Below are 26159 nucleotides of genomic sequence, written 5' to 3'. Positions count from 1 at the left end.
AAGCAGGAATAGGATGAACAATACTGTGGGTCTGATTTGTTTTATTGATTTTGTCTTATGTTTCCTCTTCTTCTAAGGCTCTGTCTCCACAAACCTTTCTTTGTGACACATCTATATTGATAGCATAATACTGCGTGCAATACAAAAAATGTCTGTGAGGGAGGTGGCAAGCTTAAAATGTCTGGATATGGAGACAGGTGGCACTGTCTGTCTGAGGAGGGGCTTTAGAATTATTTCACATTACTTTGTATGTCTGTAAGATAAATTAGAAGATAAAATTATTACGTTTTTGTGTTTTGAATCTGGAGGTAGTGACTAAGGGAACTAACATGACAATTTCCAGAGCTATTCTTCCTAGCTGTGATGTGTTTCGTAAAGATATTGCAGAGTTTTGTGCACGTTTCTCCCACATCTGTAGTGAGATAACAGCATAGTAAATGAAAACTTTAAATACAGTAAAACTAGACCAATACAGTACAAAACCCTGCAGAGCTGAAGCTCATTCATTCGTAGGTTTCCTACGTAATAATGCAAACTTCCCAAAGCAAGCCACACAGTTTTATGTATCTAGCTATACTAACAGTAAAATAGAAATGCCTACTCTGATATTAACTTGTGTTATCTGTAATCCCACTTGTAATATACCTATGGATATATTTAGATGAACACAAAGTCATGAGTTGACTCTTATCTAGAAGCCATAAGTTCATGCTGCTTTTCTGCTTGCCGTGCATACACTAAATTCCTATCCATCATCACCTGTGCAGACATATTTCATGTAGAAGCAATGCTGTGTCTCTTCTCCTGTAATAAAAGGGAGCTACATTTTCAACTTTTAGATAGAACTGTATTTTAAAATATTTATTACAAAGTTTTGTCCTGTTTCCAGCTGGGATAGAGTTAATTTTCCTTATAGTAGCTCATACAGTGCTGTGGTTTGGATTTAGTCTGGGAATAATACTGATATCACCCTGATATTTAGTTGTTGCTAAGTAGTGCTCAGCCTGTAGAGTCTCCTTTCCTGGAGATACTCAGAAGCCATCTGAACACAGTCCTGAGAAATGTGCTTGGGCAGGGAGATTGTACTACATGACCTAGACAGTCCCTTCCAACCTCAACCATTCTGTGAAGCTGTGATTCTATTCATGGTCTAACAGACAGAAATTACTCACCTTAAGTATTTTTTCATTTGTAATGCTGAACAATACCTTGTTCAATTCTTGTTTGTAGAATGCCTGTTAGATAATGTGAAGATTTTATTCTTATGCACATTATAAAACCTTTGTGTTCCATGAACAAAACATTCTCTTAGTATATGCTTCAACTCTAAACATCCTGTAGTAATAGACTCAAATTTATTGATTAATGGTTGTTTGGTTCTTAGTTCTATCATGCACCCTGAATCTTCTGTAAGGAGAACATTACCTTATTTCCTAAAGTTGTCATTTATGTTTAAGGGAAGATTTAGTCTGTGAAGCAACTGTTCTGCAACAGCAAAGAGAGGGAATTAATTTTAAGTGTTTAAATAACAACCTGGCAGGTAGGTGGACAGTTATTTTTTGACAGCTACTAGCTTATAGAAAGTATCAAGAATGACACCATCTCTGTAGTCCTAACAGTAATTTCCCACTCCCACAAAGCAAGAATGTAACATGTAACATGGGTTTTGTTTTGTACGTTATTTCTTTCAGACAGTTATCAAATAAACATAGCCCAATGCTTCCTTCAGGTTGCTGAAAATGTTAATCTTTACTTTCTTTCATGGACTTATTACAGAAATTGCTTTGTGTGAATGTTTTGTACTAGTAAGCAAATGTTTTGATGAAGTTGACTATCAGCTAATCTTTTGTGAAAAGAAATCACTTCAATTCTCAGGAAGGTGCTTTGGATAAAAATCAGAAAGTTCTGTAATTTCCCAGTTGAATTCTGTTTGTTCATCACTAAAATACACATTGGGTTCCTTCCAGAAAAAAATTTTCATTAGTAGGAAAATTTTAAAAACATTAACATCTTGGAAAACCTACTAAAATTTAAGGGCCAAAGTCACCCTTAGAAAATCAGTCATATGCATACATTAGTGGACTTGTAAGTTTAACACTATCGACTTTCATTTCAGCTTGTAAAACAAAAACTTAAATCTGCAGGAGGTGGATGTGAAAAGGAAACAGTTCTTTTATCTTTAGACATAAAAGCCATAACAGCATTGTGTTAACTCTTCTAAGGTTTGGTTAATTATTCTCTGTTCTTGGAAATGTTTCAGTGATTTACTCTTTAGCTGTACTATTATAGGGAATCGATATGTATAGCATTAACTCATTTTGCATGGCAGTTGATTCAGTGGGGTCAGTACCTACAACTGACTTAGTAGAATAAGCAGTAAACATATAGACTAACCTCAGCAAGTAATTTTATTTCCATTTTACATTTCCATTATACCAGATTGTAAAGTGTAACTAAAAATGAAAGATTTTTAGCTCTTAATCATAGCCATTTACAGAAAACATCTAGTCATGATGGGGCATACTCTGAACTGTTTTCCCTTTTGCTTAATTGAAAGAAATTGATTCAATATAAACTAGTATTCTTCATTATCTTCAGTCCTAGGATCTAATACCATGAAGTCACTTACAGAAACAGTAAGTTCCAGAAGAGGCCAAATCATACTTGATTATACCCTCAATTCCCCTTAAGAGACAAAATAAAAAGTGTAGTGTTAGGATTGACAGTGTAATATAACTATTTTTTTTTTTTTCATGTACAAGATAAAGTAACAATATTCGGGGACTGGATATCTCTCATAGAGATTGGGTGGGGGGAGGGAGTTACTTGCATACATGCTTAAAAAGAGATTTACAGCTCTTTAAACAGGCAGGAAAGATTGTATTAGTTTCTGTACCTGATGCTTGATCACTTTTTACCCCAGTACTCCTCTCCCCCGCAAAATCATAAATTGAATGATAGCTTTTGTGCATTGAACCTATTACAATCATAGGGTTATCCTCTGGAAGTAATTAATATTTGGACTGATGCCAGTCAGAAGAAATGTTCTCCATCCCTGCCACATAGAAGAAAGGCATTTGTGCTCCCACTTTGTCAGGCTGCTTGTTAACCATGTGCAACTCAGGAAAACCTCTCAGATACAGTAATGCCAGTTTAACTTAGGCATTGTTCTTATCAGCGCCTTTGCAGATGCTGTAGGCAATAAGCCATGTGAGTCACTTAGAGAACTTTCCAAATGATTTTCCATGTCTCAGTGATGAAAGTAAAAGCATTCCTCATGGCACCTCTAAAGCCCTTCACTGAGACAAGTGCAGTTTTTAAAGCAGAACTACTATGCTGCTGTTTCTAATAGTAAAAAAAGTTCTGGAAGACTCAAAGTAATTTGCTTCCTATCACAGTTTGATGAGTGAATAATAAAGACTAAGTCTGACCTTTAAAGCAAGGCTTAGACATGGAAATTTCAGATCTGAGGCAATGGGCAGTTTCAGGGAAAAGCAATCAACACTCTGTATGATGCTGTTGGAATTTTACTGTGTAAAAGCCTGAAAAAAAAGCATGAGGAAATCCTATTCCTGCTCAGTGGAATTTTCTGAAGTTAGCCGTTTCCATACCTTTTGCTGTGACAGCTTTCAGTGTTACCTACTAGCAGTACTTTAGAAAAGGAGGACATCTGTAAAACCTGACATGCAACTCCTTTGCTCTGCCCCAGCTCACCTCCACCCTTTTCTGAGCTACAGCAGGGCAAGTGAGAATTGATCATTTGGTATACTGTGGAGGGAACCAAAAAGTACAGGACGAAGTCTGTCAGATCTATTTTTGAATTCTGTCTGATCTAAGCAATTTGATTGGGAGCTCTTATTTTGGATCAAGAATTCAATTTCATACAGTTTAAAGAAAGTTCATACAAGGTACAATTGATTAATTGTGTGACTGCCTGTTAGATGCAAAATTGTCGACAGAAAAATTAGGTTATCCTTTTCAAAAGCTACTATATTAGTGATAATAGTGGAAGTTGCCTGAGGAGTGATTTTAAATGTTAAGACTTACACATCAGAAACCTATGAAAGGGTAGGGATATTTACTCAAGATCCAACCTCGTTATGAAGTTCTTGCGGTAACATTGTGCCACTACCAATGTTTGAATTTGCTAGCCTGTATTCCTGGATCACAGTGCAAATACAAAATCATTGGGAGGCTGTACAACCATCCATGAGACAAGTAATTCAAGGTTTTAAGTATCAAGTCAAAAGTAACAATTTCTTTGAAAAATAATCAGTTTCTTCATTAAATCAGTGTGACTTTTTTTTCTCTTTTATATATCACTATAGAAATCTCTCTTTTTAGAAAGATATGGTTTTAATTTGAAAGAACCATGGCTTTAAGCTTTTAAACAGGCAGGAAAGTTGCATTAGATGAAAGACCCAAAAATCAGACTCTATGACATTCAGGTCTTTTTTTACTTGATTTGCCAGCTTCTTTATTTTTTCATTATACCTTTGTCCAAAATTTCTATGTATATAGGAAATGTCAAGAACAACAGCTTTTTCCTGGTTTCTTTTTGAAACATGAAATTGGAAATACCTATACACAGAAATATATTAGTTCATGGGTTTCACTCTTTTTAAGTAGAATGTGTAGTTCTAGAAACGGGCACATACTTTACTCTGATTCAAGTGAATGCACCTTTTCCTTTTGCCAAATAGTAGAGGAGAGGACTTGATGACTGTAAATAGGATGGCAAAACCTACCTGGTTTTCAAGTTCAGCCATCTGGAGTTCTAGAAAATAGATGGAGAAATAATGAAGCTTTAGCAATTTATTGGATAGTATTGCTACCTACATATTAAACTGAGAATTTGAGAGATTATTCTGGAATGGTAAAACCAGCTATAAGACAAAATAAGGAAATAAAAAGAATGCCATTTATCTGCAGCCTGCCTGGTTGGTCATAAGAAGTGAATAATGATCAAGGTGTCTCTTATAGCAGCCTCCAGGACTTAAAGGGGGCCTACAAGAATGCTGGAGAGGGGTTCTTTATACTATTTGCATCCTATAATCCTTAAAGGCATACACCCTGGGTTCTCTTATTATGTGACATCTTGTACATTACAAATTAGGTAATTGTGTTATTCCTTTACTAAACACACATGCAAACCCTCCATTTAGTGCATGTTATGTGCCTTGTAATGCCATGTTTGAAAAATTGCTGCTCCACATGTTTATGATACAGAACTTCTGTATACATTGGACAATATTTTGATATACTACTAGGCATCTTGCTCATTGTTCTGACACAAAGTGCTTGTCACTTGTGCACTACAACTGTCTCTGATTCCAATTGCTTGCATGGCTACACCACTCAAATTTCGTATTTCCAGGGAAGCATTGCTTCTGCTTATAGTTGAGATAATCTTGAATGACATAAAACTTATGATTCATACAATTCATTTTATTGCTTGAAATGTTTGATATCAGTCTAGCTGAAATTCTAAATTCACTCCTTTCTAAGGGAACAATATGACTCTTGTGCAACATAAAAATGGTTTAAAGGAACATAAACATCTTCATATAATTAGCTTTATATCAAAAAGTTAATATAACTAGTAATCACTTAAAAATAAAAGCTGATAGCGGATAGATTAGAGCAGGAAAATATTTCATTTGACTTTTCTTATTACGAGTTCACAAATAAATTCAGAAGGCTAACTTTAGTTTTCAGCTGACCTTTTTAGCTGACAGACATTCCAAAAGGAAGAGTAAAATCAAGCTCTCCTTTGGCAGTCTGCATTCTTAATGTTAACCAGTTCCTCTCCTACAGTGGGCACACAGTCTTCATTCTCACAGTCCCTGCATCTGCCTTCCAAGACTTGGGTGGTTTGGTCAGAGCCTTTGCCAGTGAAGACCGAGGCAAAGAAGTCATTCAGAACCTCAGCCTTCTCCAAATCTTGTGTAGCCAGTTCCCCCGAGAGCTTCCTGAGGGGGCCTACGTTCTCCCTAGTCTGTTTTTTATTTGCTATGTACCTGTAGAATCCCTTCCTGTTATCTTTAATACCTCTAGCTAAGTTTAATTCTAGCTGGGCCTTAGCTTTCCTAACCTGGTCCCTAGCTTCTCGGATAACATCCCTGTACTCTTCCCAGGCAGCCTGTCCTTGCTTCCACTTATTATAAGCCTCTTTTCTCAATTGAATTTTCCTCAGGAGCTCCTTATCCATCCAAGGAGGTCTCCTGGCCCTCCTGCTGCACTTCCTTCTAGTTGGGATGCAACACTGAAATCTGAAAGGAATTTTTATTTTCCTTATCATTTTACTCTCAGCAACAACCAAGCAACTATTCAGCACTTTCTCTGAGGATTTCCACATCTCAAATAAGACTATCCATGGCCCTTGCAAAGTATGCATAAGTCATAAATGCTGGAGAACTGAACATGTGATGTTGAGAAGAAAAAAGAATGAACTAATAAATGAGGAAAGTTTGGTTATTATTAAACATGTATTTTCACACTTGTTGGCATCTCCAGTTAATAATCTGTTCTGCAGGTTCTGTGTCTTCATCTTGCCTTTCCAGGAAACATGGTATTCGAACATGGTTCTGTTTTACAATATTTAGAAATCAGGCAAAATAAACGATTACACTTTTTGGATGTGTTTTTAATCTTGACAGTTGACATCCTAACAATATGAAGAACATGACTGCCGAGTCTTAAATGGTAGATATGTCAGTACTTTATTGTGAATGCAGTAAAATGTAATGATACATTAATTGACAGAAGATTAATAAAATCCCAAACTTCTATAATAAAAATTTAATTAGTTTCAATAACCTTCAACAGTGACATTCTGAAATGTTTTACTTGTTCATTCTTTTCCAGACTTTCAGTAATCAAGAACTAATTTTTCTTTAAAAAAAATGTAATATGAAAACACCGTTGATCTAAATGTAAAAATATTAATTCCTTCTCCTGGTGACTCTTAGCTGTAGCAGATTGTTTGATGTTCCTTGTTTAAAACTCCACTGGGTTTTGGATATTTGTGTTATACAAACTTTCATAAAAAACATCTAGCTTGTTGGGGTTTTTTTGTTTCATTTTTCAGATAGATTTACAAATGTTTAGTATCAGTCTGTTGTTTTGCTAGTTGTCAGTAATAGATCCGTGTCAGCTGTATCCATAAAAAAAGTTGTTTCACAAGCATCTTTATAAATCCCTCATATTCTGTTGTAAAAAGGCACTTGTGGCAAACTGTTTCTAAGACTGGAGACAACTGTACTGTTCCAAGTATTGCAGCTCTTCTTCTTCCACTATCATCATCTGGGTATTTCCTGTTGCCAATTTCATTGGTGGATTGCTTGACTCCTTACTCACTCATAAATAACTGTACTAGAAAAGTACTATTTACACTGTCATTCAAATAAACCCTTTATCTCTTTACTTTGTAATGAAAATACTACAGACCCTACATGGGAATCTAGAATTCTGGTTTAGATATCCTATAGTTTGCATATTCTATTTTTGTAATTTGTCATTTATTTGTAATATTCAAAGAATCTACTGATATTATTTATCTTTAAATGAAAAGATTCTTTATCAAAACTGACTATTCCGTGGTTTGGTTTTGCTTTCTAAGTCTTAAATTTTGTCTTGTTCATTTGTCTTGGTCTTCTTTGACGATTTAAAAATAAAAAGCCCTGGATAAAAATAAAAAGTCCTGGTTAGTCATAACTGCAAAAATGAGGAACTTCTCTTTCTATTTGGAAAGTTCTCCATGCAAGACAGCTTTCCAATAAATATTTTCCAATGCACTCTCTGTACCAAGTTATGATAACAGTAAATAATCTAGTTCTGGTAACAGTCATCTAGCTTTTCTAGCTGCAGTATACATTTTGTCATTTCTATGGTTAGATACATAAATTAGTGATTAAGTAGTGTGCTTGATTTCTGTTGTTCCCTCTTTAAGGCTGCTGAGCAGTATTTTTGTTTCATCTTAGGATTTTCAGTAGTTTTTAACTTTCACAGAAACTGACGATGGACTGCAGCTTCTCAAACTTGCAATCAGAGAAATGTATGTAGAGCTTCAGGAAAAGCCATACAACCATTTCTGATTCTTCAGAGAGAAAAGAATGTGCCTAGTTAGTGTATTGGAAATGTATTAGAGATGTTCAGTTAAAGTATAATGCTGTAAGGTGGTGCTGAGTACACTTCTGCAATGCTAATTATGCAGTGGGGTCCATTTATGTAGGTGGCTGCTCAGGGTTTGTTTTCACAACTGGATTGTGTATTCACAACTTGAATATTTATACCGTAGTGCAGTAAATATTTTTCTTGTCCCTTTAATATAAAATATAGTATTATCTCAATTTGAGGTAGAATTTTCTCAAAATTCAGCCCTCCACTGGGTGTTTGCTTAAAAGGACAGAATCATCTACAGTTCTGCTAATGGTACTTAATGTGGCAGCATCACAGGTTTCCCAGGCTACACATGCAGCTTCTCTCAGCTGCTGTTGCTGGTGTTTGAAGCCCTGCAGTGGAAGATGTGTAGAAGTATCTGTTCACAGACAGTACTGTATGCGTACAGCAGTTGTGAAAACTTTTGCTTTCTGTGACTCCACAGTGGTGGACGGAATTGCTCAAGATTCATCGCTTCTGGTTTTGTTTCCTTCCAGAAGTTGTATTTGCAACTGGTTTCCTCATGCTTTTTAGTGACAAAAGCCCATGTAAAACTGTAGGCAAAAATAACATTTGAAGTTGCTTTGTTTTATTTTAATTCAGTCTTTTCAGTTTCCCTTTATTTCCTTATGCTTTCCTGATCTAATGTGATTTTCATCTCATTTATTGCTGAAGGATAAGCAGAGAGAAAAAACATCCCAAACAACAGTGGCATGGACTGCAAAATCTATCCCTAACACCCCATGGCTGCTAGTAATTAGGGGGAAAAAAAAAATCAAACAAACTAACATACTGAGAAGAACAGAATATAGGAGAATACTATGATTTCTTTCTAATGGCTATCTTGATTTGTTTCTCTTTAATTGTTCCCGTTGAGGTACATGGTTTATGAAATGCTTTTCAAAATAGGAGCTTCTGATGCTGCGATTAGTAGCAGGTATCAGTTTTTCCAAGAATTAAGAAAGAGCTTATTGTAGTTAGTGAAGAAGAGGAAGTGCCCAAATTAGACTTGCTTCTGGTTAAGAATGAGGAGATCTGGCCAAAGCAGCCAGAAAACCAGTAAAACTTTTTGCGTCCCTAAACCACTCCCTATTGAGAGGAAAAATGAAACTGGAGTTTTTGATAAAATGGAGAAAATCTTAGGGTTTGTGGGAAAGAAGTAGGAAAGCTAGGCAGCCACCTAAGGCAATATTAATTTTAAATGAAAGCTTGAATATTTTTAAGCAAGAGTTTGTTTTGACCCAAGATGAAGAAAAGCCTTGGCATTCTTTCCAGGTTGGATGAGGCTTTGAGCAACCTGGTCTAGTGGAAGCTGTCCCTGCCCATGGCAGCATGGTTGAACTAGATGATCTTTAAGGTCCCTTCTAACCCAAGCCGTTCTATGATTCTTAATAGAAAAGACATTGTTCAGACATGGTGGTGTGAGTGGGTAGTTAAGATTGCTAACAAAAAATTAGTTCCTGTCTCTCACATACTTTAAAATACATCTTAATGGCAGTTTGGAACCACTCAGTGTTAATGAAGATAATCAATACAATATGTTCTTGAGGATTGTTACAATAGTTTATTCATAAATAAGTAAATTACCTGATTTAGTTATTGAAAGCAAGCTTCAAAGAAGGAGGTTTTGGATCTGGCACCCAGGGAAATACTTTGGCTCTCCTGTCATTTGAAATTCTTATTCCTTGTTTTTCCCCTACCACACAGAAGTCTTTGTATGATTTTTACTGGATTATTTGTATGATTTAATTTGGATTGTCTGGTGAATTTATTTAGGTCATTAGTTGTTTTATTTTAACCTTTTTTTAATAACTCCATCAACTGTATTCTATCTCTTTAGAAGGATGTATCTATAAAGTCTAAAAGCTAACAGAGAAATAGAGAGTCTCCTAGTTTTTTATGTAGGAAAAGCAAACCCAGTTCAGCTTCTGGCAAGATTAAACACATGAAACAGTAAAAGTTATTTGTGTTAGTTTGAGTGCTAGCATTCAAAACTCTGATGATCCATCACACTGATTACAAAACCTAATCATGATATGGCCAAATAGCCACATAGTCTCCAATTAAATTTAGACTATATATGTCCTTGTTATCCCTAATTATTAGAGCTGCTTTGTACATTTCACCATGTTAATTAAAGTGATTTTTGCTTGAACTGCATCATACTGCTTTGTGGATTCTCTTAAATAGGCACCTTTAACTGGAATTACGTTGGATTAATTTCTCTTGGAAAGTTACGAAGCTAAACTAATATTTTATTTTTAATGGAAAGAAATACATATTTGTGCACCTGAATTTGTACCAGCTGAAGGATAAATTATTCTAAAACTTCTTAAGTTAAATTTCTGTCTCTGCATTTCACTTTATTTAGTATTGAGGAAATCTTTTTATAGTCCACCCATATTTTCAGTAACTACAACAACCAAAAACTGTGGGCTCGGAGAGAAATCTGTGTTTGAACAGCTGTCTTTTGTTAAAATTGAAAATAACACCAGCAACATTGATGTGTTTCATAAACAGATTTATACCTTGCAAACAAGGTAGAAAATAACAGTAGTTTGAACCTTAAAGACAACAGGTTTACAACTGTCAAGGGGTGTACCCAGCGATAAACATATCCAGTGACTTTCTATAGACTGTCTTTTGTAATCAAAATTGCTCCTGAAGGAGAAAGATGAGTGATATAATCTCTTTAACTCTTTCTGTCTCATTTTCAAAAAGGCTAAACAGGTAGACAGAGGAATTTATTTAGTTTAAGGTCATGACTGCTCAGTTGAACCTCTATTAAAGGTACATAAGATTCAAAGTCAAGTAATTGTGTTTTAAGTGCCTTCTTTTATAGTGACATATTTCTTGTTTTCTTGCTTCTTATGGCTGTGTTTTCATACTAAAGCCTTCCTGAATTGCCTACTGTTTACTTTGCAATTCGGTATGCCAAAGCACTGATGTACAGCTAAGTATTCAAATACATCATTTATCTTTAAGCATGTCTTAATCTTTCCAATATTTGAAGTTTACATATCTATGTGACAAGTTTGTCTTTAAAAAAGTAAAATGTATGAGTAACTTCACATATAGAAAAAGACATATTTTTACTTGCATGTAATATTATTTGTTCCTTAAAAAACAAACAAATTATTTTTACTCTTCTGGCTTTTTACTTCAAATTAGTGGGTAGAAATGTTGCACATATTCTGTACATACAAATACTGCTTTTTAGTGCATTAATTATTTTTTTAAAGGACCATGCAAAAATTTCTGGGAAGTCTTTGTATCATGGAATTTTTAGATATGAAAAGTAATGTATTCAACCTTAAAAATGAGATTTAAGTCTTAAGGCTATTCTTGATATGTGTCTCAAAGCTCTTATTGGCATACAACACAAAAAATAACATTTATAGCTTTATTTTCCATAAAAGCCTAAATTTTTGGGAAAAAAATCCCAACAAACTGTAAATCAAACAAAATTCAGAATTATTATCTTTACTTTTTAGGGAAAAAACAGTAAGAGTAGAAGAAAAAAAAATTCTATGGAATATAATATTTTTATAAAGATCATATTAGTTGATCATTCTGGACATTAATCTGAAATGTTTACGTCTGAGAAAGGTCTTTCCAAGTTAAATTTGTCAGTGTGTAAGACAATAAGGTAAGACTTAATTGAATGTATATATGTACCTGATTTTAAACCACTGTATAAACCGAGCTGTAAAAAAAATTGATGTTAGGCATTTGTAATTATTATGACTTTACAGTGTATATCTGAAACAATGTGTTATATTTCCTGTTGCATTGTCAAAAGGACTTCACCTTCGAATTGTATGAACAATGAAATAATCTCCTTTTTCTTTGACAGACAAAGGTTGAAAAGGGGCATTATTGTTCTCATAAATATTGTCCAAAATGAAAATTGATTTTGTCAGCTTGGAAGCTGTTGTTGCCAGTGGTTGTTTGGAGTTGTTGTTAGTGGGCAGTAGCCAAGAGAAATTAGCTGAGGCAACAGCAGGAAATAGTGTGCTAGAGAGAATTTTCAAGCCTGTCCTTGATTATCTGAGAGGGAGGCTTTGATAAAAATGCCCACAGAAAGGAGGTGGGACTGATCTATCTTTTTTTAATTTATTTCTATCTTTTTGGATTGGTGATAGGGAATAACAAAAATAGAGCGTTCATGAAGGAGAAAAGGATTTCTCCAAATTTTATGTTTTCTTTGTGGAAGGATAAAAAGGGAGAGATACTAAACAGTGAGGCAACACATGCTTCATTAAGTTTTAGTATATTATATGCAAACCGACAAGGGCAAAGATTGACCCATAGAGGCAAATGGACAAGGACAGTTGGAGGTAAGATGCGCTACAGTGGTGTGTATAGGAATGGGAGACACAGCTGATTTATTTTTGGATTTGTAATATTTAATCTGCTTCTGCTATGAAAACAGAACTTATCTGGGGGCAGAGTGCCATGATCTATCTTTAATAAGGCACTGATGAGCACATACAATTTACATTGTATAGGAACAGCTGAAAAAAATCAGTAAATTAAAATAAAAAATAATTAAAGTAAACATTGGTTCTCCTCTGATCTTTAGGTTACTTTTACAGTGTAATGTCCCCTTCCCTGAATTCACCTCATAGGGTTAATTTGTTTTCCTTATTCGCTGCTTTTTCTGCAACACTGAAAATACTGGCTGATCCTCCTTGAAACTGTGGCACTTCTGCTATGTTTAGAGTGTCCTCAAACCATCAGAAGGAAGGGGAGATTCCTTCCCTCTGTCCCCCATAGATCAGAATAATCAGACTAAATTTTGTTGATACGGAGTGGATGGCTGTGAAGGAATGTCTATCTTCCGCCTTCTCAGGAAAGCTAAGAAACCAGGATCTACATTTCTCATCAGCTGCTGCCTCCTGTTACCAAACTTCCCCTCACCCCAATTTGTTTATGACCAAAGACTATAGTGAGGAAATTAATTATTTTTACTAAATGGATTAATTATATCATAATTTAATCCATTGTAATAGAGGTGTACTATGTCTTTTCTGAAAGTCATGAGTCTTCTCTGGTACAAGAAACATTTTCCACCCTGGAGCTTATGTAAGTAAGTTCAAATCAGATTATAATATCCACTTTTAGCAGTAATGTTTGTATTAACTAATTTTTTTTATGTCTGCATTACTGTTATAGGCACTTTGAATGAGTGTAGCCTCGTTTGGTTTCCTAATGTATTCCTTCATTGTGAATAAATTGTCAGAAGATACCTGCAGATCTAAGTGTAAATTTGAAACTGAAATTCTTTTTAATTGTACATCCATGAGCTAAATTTTCTGAAATACTAACAAGATGTAAACAGAGGTATGATAAAATAAGTGGCAATATTTTCAGGTTAGAGTTTTTTCCCCACTGTGTGCATTGTGAAGTCTTCTTTACTGAAAAAAAAAAAAAAAAAAGTGTTATAAATAAGATTTTCCTACCCATTTGTTTTGAACTCTTTTGTGTGTTTTTATCTTTGGACTTTGCTTAGCTGGGAGAATATCTTTTATTTTACACTTTTCGTGCTGAAGTGAAGGATCTCTTTCAATTTACTGGAAATAGGCCAAGATAACACATGACTGCTTTCCAGTATAATTAGCTACATTATCATATTTCTAATGTCCCTTTGTCCTTGTTTAAGTCTGGTTCAATTTAGAAAATCAGTTTAATTTAAAAACAGATTAATTAATGTAATTATTTATGTATGTCATTTATTACTCTGAGTAACATAAAGATTTGGCCCTTTAATAGGTAATCTTATGGGACCAAGGAGTCCCATAAATAGAAAGACTGCAAGTAATATGCTATTCACACCTAGAAACAAGGTTCAAAGCAAGAACAATACATGCTTCTCCATTTGCCATAGAAATTTACAAAATCATACTTAATTACATGCTCATTCTTTTGTTGTTTTTTTTTAAACTATTTCAACATAATGTGGAAAATAGAAAGAAAAGATGTGAATATGCCAGGGATTATTATCTTTTTCCAATTGCTCAGATATTTCTAAGGTAGGATCTGCAACAATACTAAGCTGTACAGATAGATCATATTTTTTTATGGATAAACTCATATAACTAGAATCTAAGGGAAGAGTCAAGAAGAACAGGAAGTATAAAATCACAGTTAACAAAAGGCATTACCAGACTATTTTTAAGGACTTATTCTACATAATCTGTGTCCTCTTGACATCTTCTCTCCCTGTGCTGCTTTGCATGAAACCTCTAGTGAAGAACAGGAAGATGACAAGGCATCCTGAGACAGCATCCATTTTCAGATACAAGTGTCACTCTGCCCATTAGCCATCCAGCTATTCTTGTTTGCAGCAGGGGTTAGAAATTGAATTGTAAAGCACAATTCCAACTAATTATCAGTGAGGGAAGAAAAGCACATTCAATGCCTACCTCTATTCCACCTTGGTTCCTATACAACCACTAATCAGGACTGTGCCAAGGGATTTCTGTCTCTTGCAAGGAAATGGCTAAACTTTAAAAGCAGGCATCATTCAACATACCTCTCACAAGCACAGAAAATCATCTTAAGCAGGTGCAGTTATGAGCCTGATACTTCACTCCCTGTCAAACAAGTGACTGAAAACTCTGCCCAGATAGATACTTCTCTGGGTAATTAATAAGACTCTCCAGCATTTGTCCAGTATGTACCAGAGCATCCAGTAGCACCAGGCTTGTATTTAACCAGCTGATTTTTGGTTGGTGCACAAGCAGAATTTCAGCATACTTACAGCAAAAGATACATAGATACTTCATTATGTTCCACTGCATTTTGCTGAATTGTCTCCCTTAGTTTGTATTTTATAGACAAGGTCAATTTACCAAAGTGAAACATCTTACACAGCTAAGAAAATGCCCTGCTGAAAACTTTAAGCTGTGTATAGTTTGTCCTTTCTTCTGAATTCTAAATTCTCTGCCTTCATGAATGGCAATAAGAAAGAAATAATAATAATGAATAAATAAGAAAGAAATTGTCCTCTGTCATTAAACGCAGCCTACAACCACCCTGAGTTCACAAGCTAAAGAAAAGCGACACATTTTTACAAGGCAAGTTCTAATAGGAAAAGGACTGGTGGAGATCAATGGAAATAAGGGCTGTCAACACAGTCAGTGACATTGCTCTCTGGAAAAAAAAGTAAGTAAATTATTCCATAAACTATTATTCCAGGAACTGTACATTAATTTTACATTATGGAATAATTTCAGAAACTATTTCAGAAATAAAAAACAATGAATGAGGAAAAAGAAATTAAGAAATATCCTTCCAGTTCTCCTTAGAGAACTGTGACAACTTCTTGGTATAATTAGGGAAATGGTTCTCTCAAAGAAGTGCTAAAGCTATTGATCTTCATGACAGTAAACTCCATTTTAGGATACCAACTGTACAAAAATTGTATGAAACCCACTGCAGCCACTTGAAACAGAATGCATAAATGGCAGAAAAGGAATAGGAAATAACTTGGTCTTGCAGCCTTTAATACAAATCAGATAGTGCCAGTTTATGCAAAATTCATGTTATGCTGAGTTAGATATAAATGTGTTGTGTAGGATGGATAATTCCAGAGAATTATGCTCCTATTTGGTCTGGATTTTATTTGTGTACAAAGATACTGTAACACTGAGATCCACTGTTAGTTAATGTAGTATTCTACTGTCCTGGGTTCAGTAGTAGCAGCCATTTTTCTCCTTCTTAGTAGCTGGTGCAGTGCTGTGTTTTTGACTTTCAGCCTGGGAACAGCACTGATAACACCGATGTTTTTAGTTGTTGCTAAGTCATGTTTAGTCTGACCAAGGCCTTTCTGAGTCTCATGCTCTGCAAAGGAGGAGGGGAAGCCCTGAGAAAGCAGAGACAGGACACCTGATCCAAACTAGCCAAAGAGGTATTCCATACCACAGCACGTCATATCCATGATGTAGAACTGGGGGCAGTTACCCAAAAGGGCGAGATCACTGCTCGGCTGGGCTGAGTATCAGTCAGCGGGTGGTGAGCAGTTGTATTCTCTTCCCTTGTGACCTGGGTTCAGCAGTAGCAGTCATTTTTTCTCCTTAGTAGCCAGTGCAGCGCTGTGTTTTGATTTTCAGCCTGGGAACAGAGTTGATAACACCGATGTTTTAGTCTGACCAAGGACTTTGTGAGCCTCATGCTCTGCCAGGGAGGAGGGAGGCCGGGAGGAAGCAGAGACAGGACACCTGACCCAGACTGACCAAAGAAGTATTCCATACCACAGCACGTCATGCCCAGGAGGTAACTGAGAGTTACCCAGAAGGGCTGGGACTGCGTGGCTGGAGGAGGTATTGGTCAGTGCTTGGTCGGGCTGTGGGGGGGGGGGGCGGGCGATTTATTGGTCAGCTGGTGGTGAGGTGTTGTATTCTCTTCCCTTGTTATTTCCTTTATCATTATTATCATTGGTGGTAGCAGTAGTGATTTGTGTTATACCTTAGTTACTAAACTGTTCTTATCTCAACCCGTGGGAGTTACATTCTTTTAGATTCTCCTCTCCGTCCCTCCAGGAGTAGGGGGAAGCAAGAAGGGGGGGAAGTGAGTGAACGAGCTGTCTGACTGGGTTTAAACTACAACACCTTGTTATTTCCCTTATCATTATTATTATTGGTGGCAGCAGCAGTGGTTTGTGTTATCCCTTAGTTACTGGACTGCTCTTATCTCAGCCCGTAGCAGTTACATTCTTTTCTTTCTCCTCCCCATCCCTCCGGGAAGGGGGTGGAGGGGTGCGGCGTGGGGGAAGAAAGGGGGCGAGTGAGCGAGCAGGATGCGTGGCAGCTGGGCTTAAACCACAACATCTACAACTAGAGCCAGCCTCTGAGGCTGATTCTGAGCTAGTACTCATTTCATAGCTTAATTCGTGGCTGTTGTATGATTACAGCTTACAGGAACAAGGAACTGTCCTAGTTTTTTTTAATTCCATTTGTGTCTGTACCAAACTAGCCTCTGCACTTCCACGTTATGACATTTTTTGTTTATTCTGTCAAGCAAAGAGGAATTATAACTGCTTCTTAAAAGTACTACATTCTGATATTTTACTCTGAAGTGCATTCAAGGAAGGGCTACCTACCTGAACAGAAATCTCTGCAAGAAATGAATCTTCAGCCCATAAAGGCTTGAAACCACTATTAGCACACTGTCTTTAAAATGAAATTATCTTCCAAAGAAAAAATAAATGAGAAAGTGTCAGCACCACCAGCTACTAAGATTTATGCTATATAAGGATAGCTCTAAACTCAAAAATGACAGGAAGTCTGGATAGCATGTATAGATGAAATTTATAGTATATCATTTATTTGAATCTATAAAGGCACCTGAAATGCTGTAGTTGTGAGCCACTGTGATTCTAAATATTTCCTGGAATTTTCCTTTAAATATCAGGAAAAAAACTCCCATAGAAAATAATGAAGACAGTAGTAATTTGGAGAGGGCTATTTAAAAGAGGCAGCCAGGATGTCTGCCCTCCTGCTTTATCACTAATACTGCAGGTTTTACATTATGGTATCCTGGGCTTCAAATTAAATGTCAAATTCAATTTGCCACTGAAAACGTGAAGTGTGTGACTGCCCTTAGAGGGGTAACCTGACAGCACAATTTCATAATTGGTGTCTGCCCTAATACTGAGTTAAAATACAGGAAGAGATGTTATTTGACTGCAGTCATATCTTACTCTTAAAATATAAACAATCCATCCTCAGATAGGCTAAAATACATGTGGTTGAAATTTGATCCCTTAGTAAAGTTCACTGGCTTTATTTAATATCTTTGGGGGAAAAAAAAATGTTTAATACAGTATGAAAACAGATACCAACCTTCCTGAATGGGATCATGCTACCAGTTACATTTTTATGTCTCTGACATTTAGCTCATAATAAAAATGAGATTTGTGAAAGAAAATGAAGAGGTGCTTATTCCACTTAGAGTTATTTATTTTTTTTCCTTAATATTAAGACAAGCTTCTGTTTTAATAATGAGATCTCTATTTCACTTTAATATCCTATCATTATATCTTAGTGAACTATCTGCCATATAAGGAATAATAACAAGGAATGTTTAAATATAAAAATGCATCCTCCAGCATCTAGACACTTTTAGTACTGGTTGTAATTAGAAACTTAAGAAACATGTTCAATTAAATATGCTCATAAAAAAGCCTGATACATCTTTGTAGAACCAGTCAATTTGTTGCATCATTAATATTCTTCAGTATGGCAGTTTAAAAATGTATCGCACTGTTTCAGTGGAAAATAGCTAAGAACAAAATTATTAGCATTTAAACCATGATAACTGTTTCAGAAAAAACAACCAGGTGTTTTAAATATCTTCTCCAAACTGATTTTGTTTTTACTGATGCATTTTCAAATTCTACATCTTCATCTATAGCTCTAGCGGCTAAATTCCAAATGCAATGTCTTTTTACTGTATATTAACTAAATTCTTTGCTAGCCTGCAATGTGACAACTACTAATTCTAATGAGATAGTCTAGTCCAACCATTTAAATACAGCAAATAATATTTTCTTCCTTTTTTCTTACTAATCTGGATAGTTTGAGATTGACTTAGGTATATATTTTAAAAATACACTCAGTATTAAGACTTGTTTCCAGGAGCGTCTAAAGTGACTTGTGTCTCTTAAGCTTAGGAAACTTTTATCCTATCTTGAATTGAAGATGTAATCTTTTCGACCTGTTTCATGTTTTTTGTGGCAAATCCTCTCACCTGAATACATAAGTAATGAAACATTTGTGCTTACGCAAAATCTTGTAAAATAGTGATGTACCTTTGTCATGGTGTCTGTATACGTAGATCATCTCGACTTGGACAACATATGCTTTATTCTTTCTCAAATAACAGTATAACAATACAGAAAGATGCCTCATATTTCAAAAGCAGGATGTTTTGTTTCGAACAGGCTGCCCAGAGAAGTGGTGGAATCACCACACCTGGAGGTGGTTAAAAGATGTGTAGAAAGTTAATTGAGTAATTTAGGGTAGCTGTCTGGGCTTCTGCTGAAATCAGGTTTCCATCACAGTAAGCCAAAAGAAAAAGGGTGTTCATTTCACTCTAAAATAGCTGTCAAAAATGGTTTGAATACATTTTCCTTCAGGTTGTCTATTTCTCTTCTTTTACTAATAAGAGAGCTTACATAACTAATTTCTGAAGTGTCAAATTGCACATAATTTTTCTCTTTATTCTTTATTTCCTACTACTTCCTTGTAATGAATATTGACACAAGTACATGACTGGCATAAAGGTTTCTGGGATTTGAAGAAATAACCATTTATAAAGTTAATAAAAGAACAACTGTGGTAGTTGTGAGGAAATCTATTTACTTCCAGTTCAGGCTTTAAGAAACTGGAAAATCATGCTGATGAGGTCAATCTGTGTTGCAGTGCTTATTCACATACCTAAGCAGGGCTTTTCAGACTGCTTCGTTGCCAGCAGCTGCTTCTCTGAAATGTGAGTTAAAGTTTAGTAACTGTCAGTCTGACAGATGGGGGGAAAAAAAAACAAAGAACCCAGAATTAATACCATCACTTTCCTTCTCACAAGGCTTTGTCCAATAGGCTGTTATTCATCAAAGAACATGTCCACTCCTTACAGTGGGAGCAGCATGTCAGAGCTGCCTTAGTCCTTGGGAGTAGCACAGGAATCCAGGATTGTATCCCTTCTCAGCACCCAGTGCCTACAGATATATCCTGAAACTCTTGACTTGCAAAGCAGTACTCTGATTTTTTCATGCTATATTCAAATGTATGTGGGCAAATAGCAGCACCTCACCATTGCTAGTTTAGAGAAGCTGAGAACTATTTCTGCCATCTTCTCGTTTCCCTGAACATGCTGATGACATTTTTATGTCTGATTTGCAGTAGGAAGCCCAAAGAGGACTTAGCTCCTCTAGCAAGTAACATTGAATGATACCTGAAATAATTCAGCACTAAACCAGCCTTCATGGTCAAATTACTTTGTTAATCTCAACTACACTCAGTAGCAGATGACTTGGTAAAAAAGTAATATTAAACACTATGAAAATTCAGTCAATTGCCTGAAATGTTATAATTTCCTTGCTTTCATCGCAAGATTGATATGCATGTGTTGGAAGGGCAGACATTCTGCATCTTCTATTCAAAACCTTGTTTTTTGAATATGTCTTTACAAATATATTCAATTAATAGAAAATAATCAATGTTTAATACAGTATTAATTTCTTATATGTACTGTGCACAGTTTTCAAAACAGGTTTAGTTCATCTGAATAATTCAGAACCTCTTGGACTCGTAGGCATTTTGAGATTCTTATTCAGCATTTGCAGTCAAATATTTTGGTTTGGTTTTCAGAGCAGTAGTTGAGACACTCATTCACCGATTTAGGAAATCTGATTGATCCACAGTTCAGAAATAGCCAGTTTGCTTCTTTTGAACAGTAGCATTCTATGCTTCTTCCTAGAATTTGACTGGTACCTTTGAAAGCTATATTAACATCATGAATTAAAAAAACACCTTATAAAATATTAATTTAGATACTGAAAGTCCTGGTGGCTTGCCAGGAAGAACCTGACAAGGAAAAGTTCCATTGCAGAATAAACTTTTAATATTGGTAGCAGTAAATTAAGTGTTCATAAGCCAACTCAGAAATTGTTTTATGAAACTGCTAAACTTGTGCTTTATTAAATTTTCTTTACAATAGGTTGGACTGTTATTAAAACTTGAAAATAAATGATCTTCCCTTGGGGTGATAATCAATGCTACAAGATGCCTTGCTGTTTACATTGGCTTAATATCATTTCACTTTCATTTGTCCTATATCAAAATCCAGTGATACTTCATTGTAAAAGTGTCTGTGGTATGACTTTTATCAAATATTAACTTAATATGTTTTTATTTAATTTAAACCATTTTGTAAATAGTATTGCCAAAAAGACATTGGACTGAGCAAATTGATTCTTTACTGAAAACAAGCAGAAACATGAACTTAATAGAGGTTATTTATATTCCGTATACCCAGTATTTGTCATAATCATGGTCTTGTAGTTAACTTTATATGTAAATAAATCATCAGGGAACTCTCAACTCTCTTTCAAAAAATTTCCAGCCAAACTATCTCCTCTGTTCATGATGGACTTTGTAGCATCTGAACCTTTGCTCTTCTGAAGACTCTAACCAGGTCTGATACTCATGGGAGCAAGAAAGACATGCTGACCTGCTGACTGCAGCAGTTCGATTCAGGTATTCCAAGCCCTGACTGAAGTAAAGGTTGTGCAGGAAGACACCCGGACTTCAGTGTTGAATAGAAGGCTTCATTTCAGTGTTTTAAACTGTTTTTAAGTAGGACCTCTGTCTTTTTCCAAAAGCCTTTTATGGAAAGCCTAGTCAGTGATACTTAGCTCATTGCATTGATTTTATAGGTTTGCCACCTTGAGGAATCTTATTAGCAGTTTAGTTGCACCTTAGACCAACATCCTCCACTAACTAAATATGAAGATAAGAATTTCCTAGAAACATTATCTAAAACCACATATCTGTTCATTGTAGCATATGCTGTGTTTTTCTTTCCATTAATCTCCTAATTTCTTCAGTTTTTGATCTTTCAAATCCATGCAGAATATCAGAATTGCTTATTACTGGTATTATTTCTTCATTACCTGTGAGTGTGTTCTTTTTCTAAAGGAAAGAAAAAATTAAATACTGTGAAGTGCCAGTGACTTAGGCTTTCCTCTCATATATATTGATATAGGAAAAAGAAATACATCAGTGAGCGCTTTTTCTTTTTGAAACAAGTCATATGCTTTCTTCTAAGCACTATAGTCACTGTAGAGATAAAGACGTGCTACACTGCTTGAAGAGAGGATGTGGATTTAAGTAATCATCCCTTTCATATTGGTAGAGCAAAACTGATAAATATTCATATGATGGGAAAGGAAAATTAGGTAGTGATAATGGAAGAAAGAACTTTGATATCAGTATCACAGTATCTGGTAAAAATCTTCACTTCTTAATTATTTCAATTAAGAAAAAGAACAAATCTTTGTAGCTACATATCTGTTTATCATATGTGCTAGAAAAAAAGTAATAATAATAGGTACTATTATTAGAAACATTACATTAGTTTAAGTCTCTTGTACATTAGTGTTGACAACATTGCATTCTTCCAAAATTCTGTTGGGATTCAGAACCACGAGACAAAATCCAACCAAAGCAATTCATTAAAAAATACTGACTGGTGAATGTTTTAATAAGTTGTCTATAACCAGCACACAGAATTAAAGAAATTTCAAAGCAATTTGGCAGACATTCTGGGGAAAAGAAAGGACTATGGATAGTACCATGTGGAATTTGCTAATTCTTCGTGCAGAAGAAGTTGAATTTCTTAGAGAAATTATATCACTATACATCACCTTTATTTTGGATCACTGATTTTTACATAAAATTCATTATTTAAAAAAAAAAAAGCTTACTGATTTTGCATATTTTGTGAAGAAACCAGGAAAAAAACCCTCAGAAATTGTATACATTCCATCCTTACTTTTAAAATCTAGACTGTAGAGCTTTGTCAAATCATGCACTATGCAAAAGAAATCTATGGGACAATTTATATTCTGGACAACTTAATTTTATTTTCTTGCACTGAATTACCAATGAAGCAAACAAACTGTTCCAAAGAAGTCAGTTGGATTTTTGGAGGTCCAAATCTATTTTGGGGGAGGGGAAATAGTTACTGTTCATTTGAAATTATTTTATAGTTGTTTTGAGAAGCATCTTCAGCTGTATTCTTTTGCATTGGCATATATATTGGAGTATTCATGACTGTGTATTTTGTTCTGTATTCTTAGGATTAAAATGTAAGTGCTTGTTTTGAAATACTTCTCATTCTGGGATGGAGATACGGCTGGGAAATAATCCAGAAAGTTAACAAGATTTTCAAATCAAGAACAACTGAATACTGTTTGTATATATATGCCCTTAAGCTTTAAGAATGAGCCAGGTTTAGGAATGAGAGCATTCTTACCAGATCTAAGAGAATATCTATTAACTGCTTTTAAAGCAATAATATTTTTTTTTTTCTGTTTAAGAAAGAAGATTTTGTTTTTAATTGCTTTAGTGCAGCTTTGGTCTTTTTGCTATAAGCAGTAAGGAAGTCTTCACCCAAGATTCTCTATAAAGTGAGAGCCCAGTCATCCAAAAATCAGATGACAGCCATTGACAGTACAGCCCAGTGTTCATCCCTTCATTAAATCTAAAGTAGAAATTAGACTATAGGTCTATATTTATTAAATATAGCACCTTCATGCTCTTGCCTGTATTATTTCCTAGAAAGCACCTTTGTGATTATCCTGCATGCCATGTAGTAGCACAATATATGCAATATATGCAATTCTCTTTGAGAGACTGTACAAACTGTACTCCTCTGTTCTTAGATGTACAATAAACCTATGTTGCTATGCTGTTTGTCTGCATGGCCAGTAAAATATTTGCCAAGTATCCCAGAAGATTCAAGAAATACATCAAAAGTACAAGTAAACATGCAAGATCCTTTCATGATGATAATAGTCAAGTTTTCGAGATAGTTATTTAAAAAGGTATGCAAGGATATATTTTCCCCTATGTTGTTTTGTTATTTTCCTACTGAAATAGCCAATATATTTATGCAACAAATACCATAATAAGAAGGTCAGTGTCCCACATTCAGGAGTTAATTCAGAGCATCTCTCTGTCATTGTGTTCTGCTTTTACATTTTAATATGCCTGGGTAACAGGGCTCAAGTTGTTTTACATTAATAGGGTCAGGTTATGTAGGTCACAGTTAAGGATGGTCATATAGAAACTGTTATAGATATTTATCTATAATAGTTAAGTATGTATATATGTGAGATAGATATTAAGCTCCTTATCTGGCACAAGTTCTCGTAACTCTGTTTCTTTAATGAATCTTTCATTAAAAAGACATCCCTTTTCCCAGAGATCTTAAAATCATTATGTTTGAAGAATACAAAGATAAATGCATATAAGTGTATCTTGCATTTTGATGTTCCCATTGATTGACACCTTTCTGCTCTACTAATCACATCCTTTGATACTGTTTTTGAAAAGTCTGATGCAACAGGCACAATAACATCTAAAACTAATGCTAACAACAACAATCTCACACTTCACTGCTGGAAACCTTGGTATATTTTTTCCTGTTCATGCAACAGAGAAATCACCGAGTTAGCATAATTTCTATTTTGTACTATTATAAAAGCAGCTGAAGAGAAGAAGAAAAAGAGAAAGAAGAGAGTAATAAAGTTCAGGGGGACTGCTGGGGGAGGGAGGGAAGCTGTGCTTTACCCTCTTTAACAGATATGGCCATAAGGGAAAAAATTAAATATTAATGAAAATACTTATTTCCCAAAGGCGAAGAATGCTGAACAAGAGAATTCACTAACCAAAGGAACACAGTGACCGAAACCAGATTATCACTGAAGTGAAAAACAAAGGCAGCTGACATTAATAATTAATTGAGGAGGTTTCCTGTGGATTTTTAGATGAGCTACAGGCACTATGTGTAAAGTCACTTCACTACCAGATTGTTATGTTCTCTTTCAGAGACACTTATATTAGAGTGTATACTTGATATTAAGTTTGCCTGGTCTGCATTACCTGGAAGGAAGTATGATCATAAATGGGAATTTTTATCTGTGTTGGAAACTGTACCTGCTGTGCTGTAATAAATGAAAGCTGACAAGCTGCACCTTTAGATTGTTGCAGGAATAACTACCAGCAACATAAACAGCTGCTGTCGTCTTGTGTTCACACTGTGTGCCTTTCTATATATGAAGGAAAGGCTGTCAAAATAGGTTGCAAATAGAGATGCTCAGAGAGCAGTTGAAATGGAATAATCCATCAGGAACCTACTCTTACATTATGATTTTTTTTTCTTTTGTCAACTGTGTTGAGCTTTACCTCTGCATGTTTAACTGTGAATTTTCTAACATACAGGACAGGACCCCCAAACCAGCACCTGTGGCATGTAACTGAACTGATTGTAACCTGTAGTAATCACATTATCCCTCAAAGGGCGCTGATAGGGGAACAAAGCAAAGTTGTCTTTGTCTCATTGTTCTGTCCGATTGGATTGTTCTTGTAGCTGTGGATCATGACCTCTAAGGGTTAAAGATTCCTTGGGTTTAAAGAAGAGGATCTCAAAGGTTTCCTAAACAGAGATGGCTAATTAAGTCTTGGAGATGAATTTTATGTTTGCAGCTTGATGCAGTCTAAGAACAGAAGTACACTCATGTCCATACAAAATCAGCTGAACCTTCTCATATTTTAGATTGAGTTTTCAGTCACTTAAACACAAAATCTTTAAGCCCTGGTGTGATAAGTTACTGATATTGTTAAAGTGATACCTGATTACACAGTCGTCAAGATGTAGTGTGCCAAGATGTATGTACAAATCATGGACAAATAGAAAACTAAATTCTGATGTAGAGTAGGAATAATCTGTTCTGTATAAATGGCGTTTTTTTTCAAACCTTACATGAAAGTAAACTGGAAGAAACCAGAATATATTTCAGCCAATTTGCAAGTAGTAAAAATGCTTGAATTTTCCTAGAGCAAATTATTTTAGTTTGGGATTTTTAAAATGCTTTATACCAAACATCAACATACTGCTTTCAGGAGCAGATGAATGCATGCCAACCTATATGCTTTGAATATGTTTGCTGCTATCTTCTGTCTAAGTTCTGCTTTTTTCTGAGATTCAAAGCTTCAATCCACATAGAGCATTTGGGTGATATCTATATACATATATGCATAAAGCACTGCCACGAACATTTCAGCTATTAACACAGGTAACTACGGAAGCGAGATCCCTGTGAGTATCTGTCAGGCTACCTGCCGCTGTGCAAACCAAGTTCTTTGGAACTGGACTTTTAATTGCACTACGACCAGCTTTGTCTCCTGAGTTGTCTATCATACTATTGC

The 26159-nt window shown here is 35.3% G+C and overlaps 1 protein-coding gene across 5 annotated transcripts in view; it reads left to right on the top strand.

Moving 5' to 3' along the window:
• CNTN5 (contactin 5) overlaps positions 1–26159 on the top strand; it is a 643809-nt gene that overhangs the window by 269366 nt on the left and 348284 nt on the right. The gene's annotated exons all lie outside the window — the stretch shown is intronic.

Source organism: Pezoporus wallicus, unplaced genomic scaffold (assembly GCF_028554395.1).
Source record: "Pezoporus wallicus isolate ANWC-B61680 ecotype Strahan unplaced genomic scaffold, APGP_CSIRO_Pwel_v1 scaffold_6446, whole genome shotgun sequence".
NCBI classification, from domain to species: Eukaryota; Metazoa; Chordata; class Aves; order Psittaciformes; family Psittacidae; genus Pezoporus; species Pezoporus wallicus.
Note: the sequence above shows the minus strand (reverse complement) of the source record. Positions and strands in the feature narration are given on the sequence as shown.